This window comes from Rissa tridactyla, chromosome 1 (genome assembly GCF_028500815.1).
Source record: "Rissa tridactyla isolate bRisTri1 chromosome 1, bRisTri1.patW.cur.20221130, whole genome shotgun sequence".
Lineage (NCBI taxonomy): Eukaryota > Metazoa > Chordata > Aves > Charadriiformes > Laridae > Rissa > Rissa tridactyla.
The window spans coordinates 33,357,801-33,370,924 of NC_071466.1; the positions used below are offsets into that span (position 1 = coordinate 33,357,801).

The 13,124-nt window shown below is 43.2% G+C and overlaps 1 protein-coding gene and 1 long non-coding RNA gene across 8 annotated transcripts in view; one reads left to right on the forward strand and one right to left on the reverse strand.

Annotated features, from left to right (window-relative positions):
* FNDC3A (fibronectin type III domain containing 3A) overlaps positions 1-1,420 on the reverse strand; it is a 123,413-nt gene extending 121,993 nt beyond the window's left edge. For 5 of the 7 annotated variants that reach the window (XM_054211412.1, XM_054211461.1, XM_054211472.1 and 2 more), the window contains exon 1: positions 1,045-1,173. The gene's annotated coding sequence lies outside the window, so the exon portion shown is untranslated. Of the gene's footprint in view, positions 1-1,044; positions 1,174-1,210 lie in introns of those variants that run through there. The other 2 variants (XM_054211432.1, XM_054211442.1) reach the window with 2 other exon arrangements.
* A 196-nt stretch (positions 1,421-1,616) lies between these two features.
* Positions 1,617-12,901, forward strand: LOC128913622 (uncharacterized). The gene is made up of 5 exons (XR_008468018.1): positions 1,617-4,472; positions 8,089-8,897; positions 9,383-9,429; positions 9,894-10,025; positions 11,904-12,901. It is a non-coding gene; the product is annotated as an uncharacterized LOC128913622 (long non-coding RNA).
* Positions 12,902-13,124: the final 223 nt, after the last annotated feature.

Here is a 13,124-nt window from a genome sequence, read left to right on the forward strand (position 1 = left end):
GCAGCAAACAATTAAGAGATTTGAAGTCTTCATGATAATTTAAGACATTTATAAACAGATATGCATTTGATCAAATGCAGACTTAAATTCCAAAATCAAATAACATTTCACAGAAAGTAATTCATGACGTGAGATATTCTGGAATAACACCTGACATCCAAGGTAGCTAATAAATTTCCTTTGACAAGGTTAAAGAAATTACTAGCACATCTTGATATGCCACTCAAAGCACAATTTGCTTCTACCCAACATGTTTTCCCTCGTTTCCACTGCTTATTTTCTTTACTCTGCACAATAAAAATCGGCTGAAAAGTTTCATTTTTGCTTTTAGTTGGTTTCACTTTCTAGTTGCCTGGACGCAACAAAAAGTTTCTGTTTAGGTTAAGACCAATCTTGAGTAATACTCAGGAAAGGAGGAATCGGGCACGAGTCTAGCTTGAAAGAACGCATTTGCTAGCACTCAGCAAGAAGATTATAGTCTTTTCAGGGAAAAATTTTTTGTCTACATATAGAAACACACGCTTGATCCCTTTCGCTGCGAGTTCTGAGGGAACCTTCACGGCTTAGCAGGAGAACAACAGCAGCAGCAGCAATAAAAAGAAAAGAGGTGTTGAAAACCACCACTTCCTTCTCCTCCCCGCCTGTCGCAACCGGCTCTCAGCTGTTCGGGTCGCGCTTCGCATCTGCTTCTCTCTCCTCCCGAACAACCGGCCGCCTCCTCCTCCTCCTCCCGCGGCAGCCGCCCAGCAGCCCTGCCCCGGGGAGCCCCGCTGACAGCGGGAGGATCCCCCCACCCACGCCCAACCCCGGCCGGGAGAGGCACCTCCGAGCGGCGGAGAAGGAAGTCCGGGAAGGAAGACACAAACTTTCTCCAGCGGTTCCCCAGCCCTCCTGGGGCAGCCGCGGGTACCAACGTCTCCTCAGGGGCCCGGCACCGGGGGCAGGTAGAGGGGCTGCCCCCGTCCCCTCGCACCCCTCTCCCCGCCCTGCTGAGGGGAAGTGGGGGGCGCGGTTTGCCAGCCCACCTCTGGCAAGCCTACTCACCGCCATGGCCCCGCCGGCTCTCCCGGCTAACGGTTCGGTCTCCGCCACCGGCGGGCAGCGGCACCAGGGCGGGGAGCGGAGGGGAGTTCCCCGATGGCGCAGCTCGGGCAGGGGCGGCGCCGCGACGGCCGCTTCCCCCACCCCTTTACCCGCCCACTCGAGGTACCTGCGCTTCGGCCGCCGCCGCTCCGCCACCTTTTCCTCCCCTCCCCGCACCTGTCACTGCCTCCCTCCGCCACCGCTGCTGCTGCTGCTGCCGCCACCTTCGCCTCGCCGTCTCAGCGCTCCCCACCGCCTCGCCCGCCGCCGCGCGGCCGCCATCTTTGTGGAGGGCTGGGAGGGGCCGTGAGGGGGCAGTTGACTCCGGCGCGCAGTGCGCCTGCGCGGAGCACTCGCGCTGCGGGGGGGCAGCTGCCGGAGAGAGGGGCGGGGTCAGGGCTGTGGGCGGGGTCTGCGGGGCACTAGGGGGCGGGGCCTGCGGAGAGGGCGGGGCCTGCTGAGAGGGCGGGGCCTGCGGGGAGGGCGGGGCCAGCGGGGAGGGCGGGGCGGTGTCCATGGGGCTGAGGTGTGGGGCCGGGGCCTGGCCCTGGCCTTGGGCCTGGGCTGCGCTTTGGCCTGGGGCTGAACCTTTGCCTTGGCCCTCGGGCCTGGCCTTGGGCCTGGGCTGGACTTTGGCCTTGGCCCTGGTGGCTGGGCCCGGCCCTGGCCTTGGACCTGGGCTCGGCTTGGCTTTGGCCTGGGACTGGCCCTTGGCCTTGGCCCTGGTGCCTGGGCCTGGCCCTGGCCCTGGCCCTGGCCCTGGGCTGGTCCTGGGGCCTAGCCCAGACTGGGCCCTTGCTGGGCAGAGTGAAGGGTCAGGAAGGGCTGCCCCTTCCCTATATGCTGAGGCAGCCATTAGCACAGCAAAAGTCAAAGGGCTTTCAGCCCAACTGCCCTGAGGCTGAGCAGAGCCACAGAGTCTGTGAGCACCAGAGGTGTTCCTCACCTGGTGCCCAGGCACGCAGCATCTGATGGGAAAGAGGAAGAAATGTGCTTTTTCAGGCACTTATGCAGGGAAGAACTATCATCTCTCAACACCTGCAATGTTCAGCTGATGTCCTGAATGCTAATTTGTGATTATCCTTTGCTTAATGTTTGTCCTTTCAACCGTTATGGATTGAACTGATTTTACTACAATGTTTGGCTTAATGACCTTTTGCAGCAGTGAACTGAACAGAATGAGATGTCTTATAAAGTGATTTTGTTAATTTGCCTTAAAGTTCCCTGTTACTAAGTCAATAAGTTGCAATCTCTCTTGCATTTCAGTAGCGTTCATATCATTTTTATAGCTTAATGGCAGGCAGAAGGTAGTTCCTATCAACAAAGGATGTACCAACTGATGTTTTGCCATCTTGGTTGCTCACTGTAGGCCCCCTTTCCAAAGCTCTGGTGTTCACTTGTGAATAGCATCCTAGACTATAGTATGTCAGATCTCAAAAACTAGAGAGACTTGGGCCTGATCAATATTTGGATGAGCTACCTCGTTAGGTACTGCGGAAAGCGCTGCTGGTGATTCATTCAGTGGCATTCGTCTGTCTATGAGTCAGGGCTGAACAAATGCCACTGCACAACATTTGTGGCATTATCCAGGGGCATAAAAGCGGAGATCCGTGCCAATTGCAGCTGTTAGATCACTGATTTTCCTACCTTACTTCAGTTTCAGTATGGGTTTCCAGAATTAGCCAACGGTTTTGGTGGAATATAACAAAGGGTTTCCACAGCTGCTTTTGTCAGGCACGACTCTTTGGTGTTGGGGGGGCCAGGAACAGCAATGGCAGTGGTGGCCGTGGGCATCACTGTAGGCAGTCACAGATGCTGGCTTTGTGTCAAACCGTACAGTTTTGAATTGGTGAATGCAGCACCGATTGTATGTGCCCCGCTGCCTGAGAGCCCTGGGAGAGAGCATCCCTCATGCCTTCTCCTGGCTTTCCAAGGGTGCTGCTCCCTCATGTCCCTTGCAGGTGAAAGTAAGAAATCTGTGCACTGTTTTGAGTGTATGGGTGCAGACATACAGCTGGGACAAGGGAAAGCTGGGAGTGTTTTGTAGTCTTCTCCCCATCCAAACACTGGTCCTGGTGTTATGTAAGTTTGCATCGCATGACATAGTAATTTGTCTGCTTCCTTCCTTTTTAGGTCATAGATACACAAATATATGTATATAAAATTCCATTTTCTGCTGGAAGACCAATTAAGTCACCTGAAAATCATTCCAAGTAATATTAAAAGTGGGTGGAAGGCATGGGAGAACCAATAAAGCAACCTTCTTATCTCTTTTTAGGGACTTGTGCATAAATGGATTTTTCTAAAACAAAACTTAATTAGATTGGGATTATTTACCAGTCGAAATTGTCTATACAGATCTCAGCTACTTCTAGATGGTTGACCAAATGCTCTTGCTTTCATCTATTGCAGAACTTCCCGGAAGGACCCATGGAGACAGAATTTCTTTACAGTTTCATATCAGATATACATCCAAATGCTAATGATGAACATTTACGAAACTGATGTTGTAGCTAAAGCCAATAGAAGAGAGGAGATAAATTCATCAGGGGAATGTTTTCAAGAGTACCCTCTTAAGATACAGTCTTGACTGTATAGTAATGCCCCCCTTCTCTGGCTCTCATTTCTTCAGTCAAATAAAGGTACTGCCTCCAGGGAACTGTGAAGAATTGGTGTTATAACAGTCATTATTTCATGTTTGTGTTAACTTGTGTTTACTCAGCAAAATATGTAGAAATGTAGCACCTGGGGTCAGAATTGGGCAACTCGCTAATTTTAAAATCTGTGTCACTTGATCTAGTTCTTCAATTTTCTCCATCCTTGCAGGAAAGGGGGAGAACCTCCACTTCTAAAGTTAAGATAACGTGGCTTAAATTGGAGGGTTCAGCAAGTTGTCTGCACACAGCACCCCCCTCCATAGTGAGTGAACTGTCTTTACCGCTCCAGCTGAATTTGTAGGTCACCTGTAGTACCTGTGCCAGAAGGGAGAACGGCGATCACTCTTGGTAGTGACAGCTCTTCATGCTGTCACACGGAGCTCCTTGAGCCTGTAAAGGCAGTGGTTGCTAAATGCAGATCAGCAGACCCGCAGGCAAACTATACAGCATCTTGTGTACCACCAACAAACAGGTTTATCATCCAAACTTCAGTTGAAAACTCTAATAGGAACATTTACTATGGTCTCATGGACCACAAGGGCAGGAGATTGGACTATGGACTATGAAAGCCACGAGGACAGTAGCACTGCTGTCTTCTACCGGATGAGTAGTGTGTAATACCAAACAGTTAAAGAATTACAGCCAATGTTTATTTTCTAAAACAGGTAACTAATGCATGAATATAGCCCCCCCTAAAATAAACAAGCTATAAGATGATAGCAGCTTTATAAGGTGAGTGAAGTTTCATTTTGATGTATTGGTAAAAAATTGCAGAAAACTTAATTATCACGAAATTGAGTTACTGATTCCTCTATGTCATCTTAAGTATACTGCATCTTCACCTGAGCTGCATAACGCTCATCGTATTGGTCCAGATAGCTTTCAAAGAGGCTGGTGAACAGTATAAATTATTTGCTGGTTTCTGATTTCTATGAAAGGATTTGAACTGTAAAAATCCCACTTTAATATCAGAATGCTGTATCAAAATCAAAGTTTGATGAGAACTGTTTAATGCTAGGCATGATTCATTTCAATGGTAAAATACGTGTTTGCAGGGAAAAAGGAGTCTGAGATTTAATTGATACGATCAGCTGTGTTTTTACATAATTTGGCAAACTAGTGGAATTCAAAACACATTGAGCAATGGCATATAATAAAATGTTTATCTTGTCTATAACTGTTTTTTGACATTTGTTAAAGAATAAATATTGTATGCTATATTTTACCATACTTTTGTCAAAATGATGTTGGACACCTTAAATAGACACAAATCCACGGCTCTTTGGCTTCTTTACCTGCTTTTCAGGACATGGATGATGAAGTAAGTCATTCTCTGACAAGATTAGACCAGCTGAGATTTTAGAATGATGGTACCAAAATGAATATGAGGATTAAATGGATGAAAATGCTAATCCAGTCAAAGACAACAAAATTCAAATCCTGATTTACAGAAGTAACACAGTATCAAGAATTTGGGGGAAATTGCAGTTTGTTAAATTCAGAGAATAGCTGGAATCTGCCATTTCGACGCGTACTGATTCATCTTATTTTCTGGAAGAGACTCCACCGATTTCAATGGGATTACTTACAGAATGGGGTGTTGCTTAATAAGAACAGACATGGCAGATTGTTTGCTTAAGATGTTCAGGTGCTAAATCAAACCAAACTCTATGAGAAAAAATTAATTAGTCAAAAATTTTCAAACTTCGTTCCAAGATTTAGACTTTGAAAACATTAGCTGGAGCCTGGCTGACAGAGCATTCTAATTATGTGGCATTTAGTTTCTGATATGTTTCTTTGCCAACCGGAAAGTCAGCGATTACATGCACAGGAAGAGGAACTACACAGTTTAGAACCTGAGTTCATTTAGCTCACTTTATTAAAATGGAAAAAAAAAGATATATGGCACAAAACTACTTGTTATATTATTACTTTTAAAACTTGAGTCAAAAACTCCACATACAAATTGTGAAAAATTCCAGACAATGGTGTTCACCTTGGCATTCTTGAAACAGATCATTTTGAACTTTGTAAATCTTTATTTGTGGAAATCAGCCACAAGTTGAACAGTGATTTCGCCATCATGAATTAAAGCTATGATTTCATGTTATCTACTGCCTTGAAACGGGACTTAAAGCAGTGGTTGTAGACACCAACAAAGCAGTATTTATTGACCTCATCACTTTTAAAAAACACTGATGTTTGTTTTGGCTTTGTGAGCTGAGATATTTCTGAACTCTTTAGTGATCTCCTAGTTAACAGTTGGCTTGCGATAGATAAAGCTGAATAATCAGTCAGCCCTGGTTGTAATCAAAATGTTTACCAGAAGCATACTTTGAATTTGTGCTTATGCCTGGAGTTGGTTTGAAATAATTTTGTAGCCTTCCTTTTTAAACCATGGTGAAAAGTTAAATGTTAAAAGATCAACTTTATGGAAACAGACTTATAAAATTCATGTGCGGAATGTAAGTGGCTTGGTTACCGGTCTGTATTTATTTAGAAGATTTTTCCTTCTTGAATATTCAGGAATTTCATACCCCAGTTTAGATTTTTCCAGATTTGCTCTTGGGATAAATAGCAGCTTTCATCTAATGGATCACTTGAGTGTTAAGTGTGAATTTTCTGGAAGATCGGCTTTCTTTTGGTGAAAGAGCTGTGCCTGGCAGAGTTTAGGATGGGCTGACTGTGTTTAGGACTTTTTGACCGAGATGAGTAGCAAGGAAGTTACCTTTCCCATTTGAGCAGCTCTAACTTGAGGAGTTTTGAGACACACAAGATTTCCATTATCTCATCCTGAAATGCTGGGTTTGGGGTTTCTGCTGTGACTCTTTTTTTCCAGCCCTTTGAAACACCAGGCTCATGTTGTGCTTGCAAACAAAGAAGTTGAAGAAAGTTTTCATCAACCTCTTCACATAAGGGTGTATTTCAAGCTTGTTCAGTAAAAGGCCTTGCAGTGCAAGTCCTTGTCTGGCAAGATAACAGCCTGAGTTCAATGTGCTCATGGAATACTAATTGGTCTCTTCATTCAGATTTTCCTGGTTTCTTCTTTTTTTTTTTCTTTTTTTTTTTTTTTCCAAGAAGACTGAATATTTAGCATGTCGCCAACATTCTCTGTGGTTTTCTGGAAGAATTTAACTGCTTCATGGTGGCTTGGAGAAAGCTGGTTCCCCTCATGTTTATTTCAAGCCTTTTTCTTCTAAATGAAGTATCCAGATGGTGTGAAAACATCATCTGTATGTTTAGACAAATACTGTTTGCACCTAAAAACCCCATGACATTGGAAATCAAGTATACTTCACTAGCTTCAGAATAATGGAGCCATTGAAAAATCTTCAAACCAGGATGAGCACAAAGAACAGTCTTGTTTTCTGAAGTTCTGTGCAAGGGAAAAGCTCAAGTCATGGTTGATGAGGTGTCTCAGAAATGTTAAGAGTGTCAAGCAACTGGCAATTGGTTCCTGTGGCAGGAAATAGCAAAGGCAGCTCAGTGCTACAAGCAGTAGAAGCTGGCCTTATTGTTGTTGGAATTGTAGTTTCCTCCTTTTTAATCATCATGTGTTGTAAGTGAATTTGTTTTAGCCCCTGAAGAATACATGTTTTGCTTTTGTGTGGTCGCTGCTCATTTGGTAAGAATGGCACTGGGTAATGTACACACAACTCTTGGGCAAACTGAAATATTTAGCTGGTCACTTGGTTTATGCAATCAAATTTGTTGCAGAAAAGTTTGGAACATGGCAGGATGAAGAAGGGGAATAGCCTACGCCGTGAAGGGCTATTAAAAACAAAGACACCACCTCTGGCTTAGGAGTCTGTGAGCCACAAATTGCTAAGGGCTGGAAAAATATTGGGGAGAAGTATTACTGCACAGTTGCCCATTGCATTGCTGTTGGCCATTGCTGGAGACAGGATGCCGGGCTTTTACAAAGAACTGCTCTTTGGTCTGACCCAATATGCCTGTTTTCATCTACATCTGCTTTTATATTTTGTCTGTGAAAAAAAAAAAAATGAACAAAGATTAGTCTATAAAGAAATTAAATTATGTTGTGTTAGTCTGTAAGGAAAAACTACCCCTTTGAAATCGAAGGCCCCAGCCAAGGCTTTGTCCAGTTCTGTATGTTGATACAGTTGGTGATGAGCATTAGTATACGTGAGGCATGAGCAGAAAACATAAGTACCTGCTATGGTCTTAGATCCTTGCCAGGAAAAATTGCTCAATGAAGTGAAATCCTTTTGTTTTCCTTGAAGCATCTCTTTGGTTCTAGCTGATTCTGTTTTAACACTGAAAAATATTTACTTCTGCTTTAATTTTCTCCCAAGTAACCTGTAATCTTTCCATGTACTTCAAGCAGGAACAGTAGGTAGTTAAACCTCGTGTGCGGCTGATTCTGAATACCACTGCAGATACTTCTGTGCAACCCAGGAGACTCCACTGACTATAGAAGTGAGCAGCTTCTGTTTATTGTTGGGTATTCCTACAAACAAATATACAACTGACAAGTACTCCCTAGTAGAATACTAAAAATAAGAAAGAAAAATAAAGAAAGGTAAATAGCCTGAACTTCTATTTTATATTTTTTAACTCAAAATGTTCTTTAAATCCAAGCTATGGGTACGTTCAGTGATCATAACTCAAGCAGATTTCTTGTACGCTGACCTCCCAAGTGATAGCAGCCTTGCATTTCTTGGAAGGACCTCTCTTTGGAAATGAAGGTCACACAGCTTGAAATGTTGCAGATGGCTTTAAAAGAGAAAATTGTCTTTCTTCTGCATGGTCTTTGGTCTTCTAGGAATCGCTTCCGTTTGTTCCAGGGTAGAAAAGCACCACTCCAAAGGCCCCAGAAAGTGAGAAGAATCCTGTAGTGGTTTAGGGACACAATCTACATAGTCAGCATGACCCTCTTGCCTCAGTAGACAGCCCTTAAGCTCTGTGTCACAGAGGGAAATTCCACCACTGTCTCACCCTGGATTGTACACGCAATACTTGTCCACGTTTGCAGATCAGATTCTCTTTTGGAAAGATGATGAAATCTGGGATGCAGCGGAGCTCTCTGTGGGCAAAGCTATGATTTGAAGCTTTTGGCTGAGAAATAGGCATCAAACACACAAAAAACAGTGATTATCTTTTACACATTTTCTTCACCAGTGTTTACTTTCTATGGTAAGTACTTTAATGTTCTGAGCATTTATTAAAATATGGACATAGGAACTTCAGAACTGTAGGAACTTCATCATTATTATAATGCTTCTTAAGTAATTCTCTCCCCGTCCCTCTGGTCATAATTTTTAAGTTGAAGGTTTAAGTTTTAAGTGTAAGTCTGTGTTCTTCATACCAGTAAGTGGTGTGGAGCATCAAAGTCACACTTAAAATGAAAAAAAAGATAGTTTGCTTCAGACCTCTTTTCAGGTAGTGTTTTGGGTTTTCATCTTGCTGAGGGTATTAAGGCATGGTCCTTACTACAGAAACATTATTCTGGAGTGAGCAATTAGTTTCATGCAAAATTTGAGATGTCTGGGGAAATGTTAATTTTGGGTTTCCTTGTAAAAGGCATGAGATTTATGTGGTTTTTTTCCCATTTCAGATTCTCGTCACAGCGTGGCCTGTCATCGAGGACTTGGTTAACTCTTTCTCCTCTTTTCCTCCAGGATATTGGGTCTTCAGTCTTAGATCAGTTGCAGATTCTTCCATTTTGGTATCATTTTTTGTACCTTTGGTTTAGACACTATTCTTATGTTTTATTTTCAGTGCAGTGCAGTGCAGCCCACTTCAGGTTTTTTCTTCCTATTCCATGATTTTTTCTTCCCTCTGACTTTAAATGAGAATGGATAAAGACCAAGTCTGCCAAGTTGGCTAGTGTCAGGCATAGAAGTCTCTTGCCATCTTTCTTTCCACTGGCACTTACTGGCTGAAGATATAGAATGATGCAATGTGTAAATCTCTTTTAGTCGCCTTCTGTATATCTGTAGGGATTCAGCTCCTCTGAGGCTTTTACTTGTTTCGCTCTCCAATTTAAGATTATTTTCTTGAGTTTCTTTCTGCTGCTGCCACAATGGCATGTTCATTAATCACTCCAACCCAAGGTGCTTGAAAGAAATTGTCTTTATCTGGTGACACGGTTCCAACAGCTTTTGCCTAACAGAACATGTGCTTTTACAGAGCTCCTCCCCTGGATATTTTTGTGCGTCTGGACAGAGAGCCCACTGAAAGGTATAACTGACTGCTACAGGGAGAACAGTTTGGCTGCAAGATAAGGAAAGCAGTCTAGACAGATCTGTCTCAGCACACAGGGTAAGATTATTTTGCCTATCTAAAGTTATGTTCCAATCATTTAGTGCATGTTTAGATTTTTAGTGATGACATCCTATTTCTTCAAGGATTTTTATGAGTTCTGACTTCTCCAGCCTTACAACCTCCTGCAAACCATGGTTTGTTTGGGATTTTAGGCCTTGTTTTCAGGGCTGCTGGCCTCACAAAAGATATTTTATTTCGGCGGAGGAAGAATTTCCATATTCCTGCTAAGGGATTTTAATGTGCAATAGCTGAAGAATTTGTGTTTATTCTAGTATCAGGTGTTTTGACATTTCAGGCTTCAGGGGCATTTCATGCAAGGTGTGTGTCAAAAAAATGTGGGGGTACGTCAGGAGTGCTAAAGGCTAACGTAGACCATGTTATGATACTATGTTGTTGCAGAATCAGTCGGTGCCTCTCCTGGGACAGATCTGTGCAAACCACGAGAGTAACCCCCAAGTACCCACGAGACTAGACTTGTGGGCTGTTACACAGAGAACCTGCAGTATAGTCTTACACACACAACTTAGACCACTTTTTCACTTTTCCAGGCACATTTTTGTTGCCTGCAGACAGTCTGGCAAGGAGTCTTACGTTAGTGGAAGGGTAACATGCCTAGGTTACTTCTATGTCCAGCAGTCATAGAAAACCTTGTTGGAAAGTGATATAGCTGGAGTCACCACGTTGAACTCTCTGAAAGAAGCATACAGCAGAAAAAGGTTTAGAGGAAGCAATAAAAATAGGCTGCTGTGTGAGGCAGAGACAGAAAGGTCAAGCTATTAGATGCTGTGAAGAAACAAACAAGGGATGATAGAGTAGGTATATGCAAAATTTTCCTCAGGTTCTGCAAAAGCATGAGCTCAAGGGAGTTCCCAGTGAGGTTAAAATGGCAACACACCTTAAACTGATTAAATGTGTCTCTCCAAAAAGCACACAGACTTTCAGGGCTCATTACTCAGGCAAAAGTTTTAGGAGTTGTTGAATATGAATTTCGGCTGCTACCTTAAATAGAAAATAACATGGAAGAGGTTATAAAACTTCATGTTCCAGGATGAAAGTCAGACATTTCCTATGTAGGGTCAGGAAGACACTTCCCCTGGAAGTACACTATTAAGGATTGTCCATTACAGGATTTTTTAGCTTTATATCTCAGTGCAGATCCTGTCAGTGACAGTGTTTCCCTAGATGAACCACTGTTTGGTAGCTGCTGGTCTATTCTGTTCTAAATTTAACCCCCCTTTTCAGATGTCTCAGACCATGCTGCTTTAAAATTATGATTTTTTCTTTGCCATACACGAGCATAAGAAATAAGAGGAAATAGTTTCCCTGCTGATCTGAATACATACCTATCAACTTGTTTAACTAGAGTTGTGTGTGTAGAGGAGACAGTTTTCTGGTAGTTTCTTTTCTCTAAAACACTGTAGGCTAAATTCTGTCCACCCTGGGTAACAAAAGCCAAATTGAAGCAATGGTCCCTAATTTAGTGCCAGTGTATTTGTACACTGAGAGCAATAAAACACTCCTACATTTTTGCTACGGTACTTATCGTGAGTGAGCAAGCTGCTAGTTAATGGTCATGGCATTACTGACTCACCTTCCTGTCCGCCCTGACTTGGGGAGATAGAAAGTGGATGGGCCATTGTCAGAATAGACAACTGCAAGCAAACGCCTCCTGATGACCTACTAACGGGGCATCGAGAAGTCATCAGTGCAGAAGGCGGAAAAACACAATTAATCCTCTAAATATGAGAAAATCTGCTGTCATTTTCCACAAAATAACCTCAATCGACTGAAAATTCCTTCAGCCAGTTTTTAAAGCAGTAAAATATTAAGTAAGTGCAGTCTTTCAGAGATACTAATTTCTGATGTGCTTTAAAGGGTAAATAGGAAGGCTGTGTTGTGCACCCTCCCTGAAATACTTGGAAGGAAGAGTCTTGTTTACGGAGAAAGCATCCTCTTTTCCTTGATCCTCTACACCAGATGATCTCTCTTTGCCATCACTGTGTTAGCAATGGCACGCACATTTTGGGCTGTATGGCAAAGCTCGAATCATGAAAGTTGAGGTATGTGGTATAGAAAAAGGCTTTGGTACACCAATAAAGCTGTATCTCTGGGTGGTAAAAGTATATGGGATTTTATCTCTTATTTTATTAGGTAGATTAATTACAGGGTTGTAGCTATCACCCCACAGTTAAATCGCAGGAGTCTTACTTATTTTTCACTCTCTTGCTTAGTCCTCTCCATGCTTAAATCTCACTCTCACACTGAATTTAGTTTCCACGTGGAACTATAAAATGAACTCTCCTGAACCATTATGCTACTTGGAGAAGTGACATCTATTTAAAACACAGATATATTTCTTTGGGGTTTTGTAGTCAGTAACTCAAAATAGCTTGTGTTTACCACAGCACAGCTATCGTGGATTTAGTCATTCCCACCGAGGGTCTTCGTTACATTTGAAAAACACTGATTTTGAAATCAAAGGGTCTGGTTCTTATTTACACGACTGTGCCAAGAGGCCTTATAGTGGTTGCAAATGACATTGCACAAACCTCCTGGTCCCAAGCACTGAGGCATGAGACTTTCACAGCATCGCCCTGCTCAGTCTTCCCACAACGTATGACCCTTCTTCTGGCCCAGGCACAGCAGAGCCCTGTGGTCTATTGCCCAGGGTGCCAGATGGAGCCCACCCATGGTCTGTGGGCCCTTGTGTGAAATATTTCAGCTAGTTTCTCCTGATAGTGCCGTGTGAATTTCTTTACATTCTTAATATTGTCTCACCTCCTTGTTACTATCTTGTTGATTTATTTTTTTGCCGTGTCTGGCTATGTCATGATTTCATACATGTATGCGCATTTGTATTATTTCATTACTCAAAAAGCTGAATAAAGTTACCTTTTTTTCACACTCAGAGAAGAGGTTGCTTACCTGGTTTGTATGCGTTTGGTTCCCACTCGTTTCCAAGGAATGTCCCTTCACAGTGGAGTAGCACTTCTCCAAAAGGTGTTGAGACAGGTCATTAGCTGTAACATCAATTTTCATTTCTCAGTGGGGGTGTTCACTGCTCCAGCCATAACTTAGGAGTAGAGATGCCTCTAA